Source organism: Ranitomeya variabilis, chromosome 6, assembly GCF_051348905.1.
Source record: "Ranitomeya variabilis isolate aRanVar5 chromosome 6, aRanVar5.hap1, whole genome shotgun sequence".
Lineage (NCBI taxonomy): Eukaryota > Metazoa > Chordata > Amphibia > Anura > Dendrobatidae > Ranitomeya > Ranitomeya variabilis.
Window position 1 is genome coordinate 519,518,291 of NC_135237.1, and position 6,092 is coordinate 519,524,382.

The window sequence follows — 6,092 nt, forward strand, 5'->3', positions numbered from 1 at the left end:
CCCTGGCTACCCTTAATCCACCCCTGACCACGAGTAATAATAAATAGCAGGCAGCATTATACATTCATATTAAGGGGGAAAAAAAAAAAACTGTTGCTGGTTAAAATATTTGGCACAGCTGCCTCTTCTGTCCAAGGAGACTTCAATTTATGGTCCTGCCATCTAAGAAGCTGCAGTGATCAGTTACTGGTCATAGTGGGCTTCCTGTTAACTCCCCTTTGCATGCTACAGTCATGGCAGTAGGTTTATCACTACAATAAATAGCCAAATAAAACACCTTAGGGTAAGTTCACACCAGGCGTTTTTCCAGAGTTTTTTTTCTGCAGCAGAACCTGATATTTCGGTAGGAAAGATGCTGCAAGAAAAAAATATATATTTTCCTCTTTTTTTCTTACGTTTTTTGCAGTGGTTTTGGCATGCTAGATTTGTCCCTTGTGTTTGCTATTAAAGTTTAGTTTTGAAAAAAAGTCCTATTCTATAGAATCAGGTTTTGGCACAAAAACGCTGTAAAACATACCTGTGCTTTTTCACCACCTATTCAAGTCAATAGGTGAAAAATGCTGAAAGAAGTGACATGCTCTATGTCCAAAAACCATGCAAAGCACAAAATCCTGATTTCTGAAATCTCATAGGCAGGGCCGGTTTTAGGCAAAGTGGGGCCCTAGGCAAAGTTTAAAATGGGGCCCAAATGCTAACATATTGCACATCACACAGAAGCATTTCGGTTGTATTTACATGCGCTGATCTCAGGCCGCTAAACAAGTGTGATCGACAATACTGAAGTCGTTGGACGCTTGTTTCCCGGCCTCTTTCCACCGTCTGAGAAAGAATGAAGAGGACAGAACGATCACTAATAGATCACTAACAGATCACCATACAGTAATAGGTTATCAGTAGCGCATCTACAGTTTACACTGGCGACATCCTGCTGAGAACAATTATTTTTATTCCGGCATAAACAATCCAATCACCCAATGAATATGCAGCATTTTGCTTGTTTAGTATAATACACCCTATAGTCCTCCATATATTATAATGTGCACCACAGTCCTCCATATTGTAAAATGCACACCCCATAGTTCTCCATATAATATAATGTGCCCCGTAGTCCTCCATATAGTATAATACACTCCTCATAGTCCTCCATATAGTATTATACACTTCCCATAGTCCTCCAAATAGTATAATACACTCCTCATAGTCCTCCATATATTAAAATATACTCCTCAGTCCTCCATAGAGTATAATACACTCCTCACAGTGCTCCATATAGTATAATGCACCGCCATAGTCATCCATGTAGTACAATTCACTTCCCATAGTATAATGCACCCCATAGTTCTTCATATAGTATAATGTATTCCCCATAGTCCTCGATACAGTATAATTCAGCCCACATATAGTATAATGCAGCCACCCTAGAGTATAATGTAACCCCCCCACAGAGTATAATGTAACCTCCCCATAGAATATAATGCGGCCCCCCATATAGTATAATGTAGTCCCCTCTTAGAGTATGATGCAATAACCCCTCATAGAATATAAATATAATACAGCCCCCCCATAGAATATAATGTAGCCTCGAACAAGATATAATACAGCCCACCTCCCCATAGACTATAATGTAGCCCCATCAAAGGGTATGATGCAATCATCCCTCAAAATCTAATAAAGCCCCCCACAGAATATAATGCAGCCCCCCATAGTATATAACACAGCCTCCTCCATAGAATATAATATACCCCCATAGTATATAGCACAGCCCACATAGTAGTATATAGCACAGGCACTTAGTATATAGCACAGCCCACACAGTAGTATATAGAACAGCCCACACAGTAGTATAAAGCACTGCCCACGCAGTAGTGTACAGCACTGCCCACGCAGTAGTGTACAGCACAGCCCACACAGTAGTGTACAGCACAGCCCACACAGTAGTGTACAGCACAGCCCACACAGTAGTGTACAGCACAGCCCACACAGTAGTGTACAGCACAGCCCACACAGTAGTGTACAGCACAGCCCACACAGTAGTGTACAGCACAGCCCACACAGTAGTGTACAGCACAGCCCACACAGTAGTATACAGCACAGCCCACACAGTAGTATACAGCACTGCCCACAGTAGTATACAGCACTGCCCACAGTAGTATACAGCACTGCCCACAGTAGTATACAGCACTGCCCACAGTAGTATACAGCACTGCCCACACAGTAGTATACAACACAGCCCACAGTAGTATACAGCACTGCCCACACAGTAGTATACAGCACAGCCCACAGTAGTATACAGCACTGCCCACACAGTAGTATACAGCACAGCCCACATCCCCCTTTCCCTCCTCGCCTCTCTCCTCCCAAGAATGGCCGCACAGTCCAGTAAAAAAAAAACAAACAAACACAAGCTCCTTACCTCTCCCCGAGCCCGCGCTGCTCCCTGCTCCTGTGTCGGCGGCTGCCGCCGCACTGCCTGGCACACAGTGAGTACGCGATAACGCCTCACAGGGGCCCCATAGCGGCTGCGTGACTTGCTGCTAGCTGGGGGCCCCTGGGGGTGCAGGGGCCCCAGGCAGCTGCCTGGTCTGCCTGCCCCTAATGCCAGCCCCGCTCATAGGCTTTGATGGTACTGTAAAATGCAGCTGAAAATTAGCATAAAAAATGAAGCAAAAACACGTAACTGTGAATTTAGCCTTAGGCTATGTGCCCACGTTCAGGATTTTCACGTTTTTTTCTGTGGTTTTCCGCTATAAAAAGGCATAATTTGAGCATCCCATCATTTTAATGCATTCCGCAATTTTTGTGCCCATGCTGTCTTTTTCCGCAGCGGAAACGCTTTGCAGAAAAAAATGCAGCATACTCTTTTTTCTGCGGAATCGCGGCGATTCCGCAGCCATAGGATTGCATTGAAACACTCACTTTACGCATGTGGCTATGCCCACCATGCGTAAAGTGAGCACTACATGTGCGAATGGTACCCAGGATCTACAGGAGAGGAGACTCTCATCCAGGTCCTGGGTACAATATTCTTGTAAAAAAATAATTAAAATAAAAAATAGGGATATACTTACCTTCTGATGGCCCCCGGAGTCCTCCCGCCTCTCAGCGGTGCACGCGGCGGCTTCCATTCCCAGGGATGCTTTGCGCGAATCACCTGGGATGACGTCACGGTCATGCAACCGTGACGTCACAACGGTACTTCGTGCAAAGCATCCCTGGGAACGGAACGTACCGGGTCGCCGTTGAGAGGATCGGGGGCCGTCGTTTTTTTAAAATCATTTTTAACATTCCATCTTTTACTATTGATGCTGCATAGGCAGCATCAATAGTAAAATGTTGGTCACACTTGTCAAGCACTATGCTTGACAAGTGTGACCAACCTGTCAATCACTTTTCCAAGCGATACTTCAAATCGCTTGGAAAATGCAAGCATTCTGCAAGCTAAAAACACTTGAAAAACGCTTGTGTTTTGTGGGAAAGCGCATGCGACTTCCGTATGCGTTTACCTGCGGCAGGGAGTTGCGGAATTGCCGCAGAAATTTCCGCTTCAGTTCCGAATGTTTGCACATACCCCATCTCTCCTACCTACCAACTTGATAAACTTGACCCCTACAAAAACATGTACAACTACTTGGATTTTACAGCGATTTTTTCACATAAACCACTTTCACATTTGAAAGATGTGATACAATAGGGAGTGGTCCGGAAATTACAAGACAAAGTCTACAATAAAATAGTATCAATGCTCAATACTGATGGACACAAGCACAATATCACCATATATTAAATCAATTAACTGTCAGGTACAAAATAGTTTTCCTGTTGTTGTTTCTGGACAAGGTTCATGATAGAATAAACCAGGAGTGCACAACATTTTTTGTCCCAAGGACTGCAATGCCACACAGAACACAGTTTTGAGGGTTTTTAAGTTTTAACATAGCCATGAAGCATGTATTCGATTGTTACATGTGTACAAGATCAGAACCACAATCAGTACACAAATGCAGCGTCAGAACCACCAACAGTACATAAATGCAGCTTCTGAACCACCATAAGTACTGTACATGAATGCAGCACCATTACCACCAACTGTACATGAATAAATCACCAAGCTTAGTACAGCGATCAAGTGCAAAGTCAGGTCAGCCCAATATACAATTGTATCACGAGTCTACAACTCCCAGTATGTCTTTAACAATGGTAAGGAAACACTGGTAGTGGTTAACAGTCATCACATTTACACCCAGGTACCTTATAGGTGACATCTTTTCCAATTTAAGTTATTCCCATCCCTTTTGTCTCCATGTAGCACAGAAGCCATGATGAGATTTCATGCCTGAGCTAGTCTGTCCAGACTTCCCTCTTCTCAATCATCATCAGCACTTCCGGACATGGTTCCCTTAAAAATAAAAGTATCATTATACTGCCCCATAGATAACCTCCAATGCTGCGCCTCTGAATAAATAATTACTTGTGCTTACTGTACAAAATATCCCCCTGCACACTTCCCCTCTCCAACATATTTCCCCTACAGTGCCCCTCTGCGAAATATCCCCCCACATTGCCCCTGTGTAAAGTACACCACCACTTCCTCTTGCAAAACTGTGCCCCCTTTCACAATTGTTACCCCCCATTATATGACCTCACACGAACATTAGCCCCCTCATCCACAATAAGGCATTTGATCTTCGGCTCTTGCATGTAGCACTTACTGTTGCCCATGCGATCTCTTCTATGGGGCTTCATGGCTGTGGTGCCGGCAGCAGTGGGATGACAGTAGCGTGCTTACTCATAGCACCACTGCATGTTGAGGCCAGGACTGATGTACGCTCCTCTGCCCTAGTCCTGAATCCCGAAGGGATCAGCATCTCCAGGTCAGCTCTGCGAGCCACATAAAATCCTTCGGCGGGGCGCATGTGGCTTGCGGTCAACATGTTGTGCAGGCCTGGAAAAAAAATGCAGTCATACATATCCTTGCCACGATTGGTAAAAAGGAGTAAAGGTACTCCTTATGGAGACCACCATCTGGCAATGAGAGTCTTACAGTTCTTGCCAGTGCTCTGTGGGAAAATGCAATGCTCATACCGAAAGGGTCCGTGTAGTGCTACAGTTTGAATGTTGCAACCCAACGACCAACCCATTAACGAGCCTGTTACCTAGCCATCTTGTATCCTACTCTGCAGTGACCAAAATTCTCAAAACAGCTGCCTACAGATAACTACTTTTTTGGGGAATAAACTCTGGTTTGGCTAACCTTTTTAAAGTTAATTTTCATGATTTGGGGCGTTTATGATGCATAACAGCCATCAAATAGTGAGTCCGGCATGTCAGATTTTGAAAGTGGAGCCTGGGAAGGCTCCATGAAAAGTTTTGGGGAACTGGGATGACATCTCAATGGCTTATGGTCATCAAAGGGTTGTAGGATGATCCCATGTAAAGTTATTTAGAGTGATGACAGAAAAAGATTTTAATGAAATATGCACTCCTGCACAAAGTGGCATCACTCCTAGGAAAGTTTTGTGCCAGATTGTCTTATCGGCTCTGCCTTACCTTTTACCAGGTGGCCACACGTTGATCAAAATGTCTGTCGATGTGGGTTCCAAGAAATAGAGGAGACAGGATACAAAATGACATGGTTTGACTGCATAGAATTTCTTACAATTTGAGTGGATAACACATTTTTAAAGGCAGAAAAGGAAATATATACTCCGGTAAAGGGGGACCTATAGACATTGAACTTGTGAACTGTTATTGACTACATTCCTCAAAGCATTCCAGTGAATATTTCACTCAAAAATCTCTGGCCTAAATAAGAAAATACATTAGACTAAACCCATTTCAGGATATTAAGGAATTCCGAGAGCGGACACAGAATGCTCCACCAGCAGCACAAGAGATCGGAATGTATAATACAGAACTCAAAATAATCATTCATCTCAATGAGAGAAAAATAAATAAAAGCACCAAAATTGTCCACACTCATTAACACATCCATGTTGGACTATTACATTAGGATTAGCAGTTAGATCCTGCAAACAATGTGGTGATTGCGCAGGAAGTAAATTTGTATTCTGGATCCATAGGCAAAAAGTGCC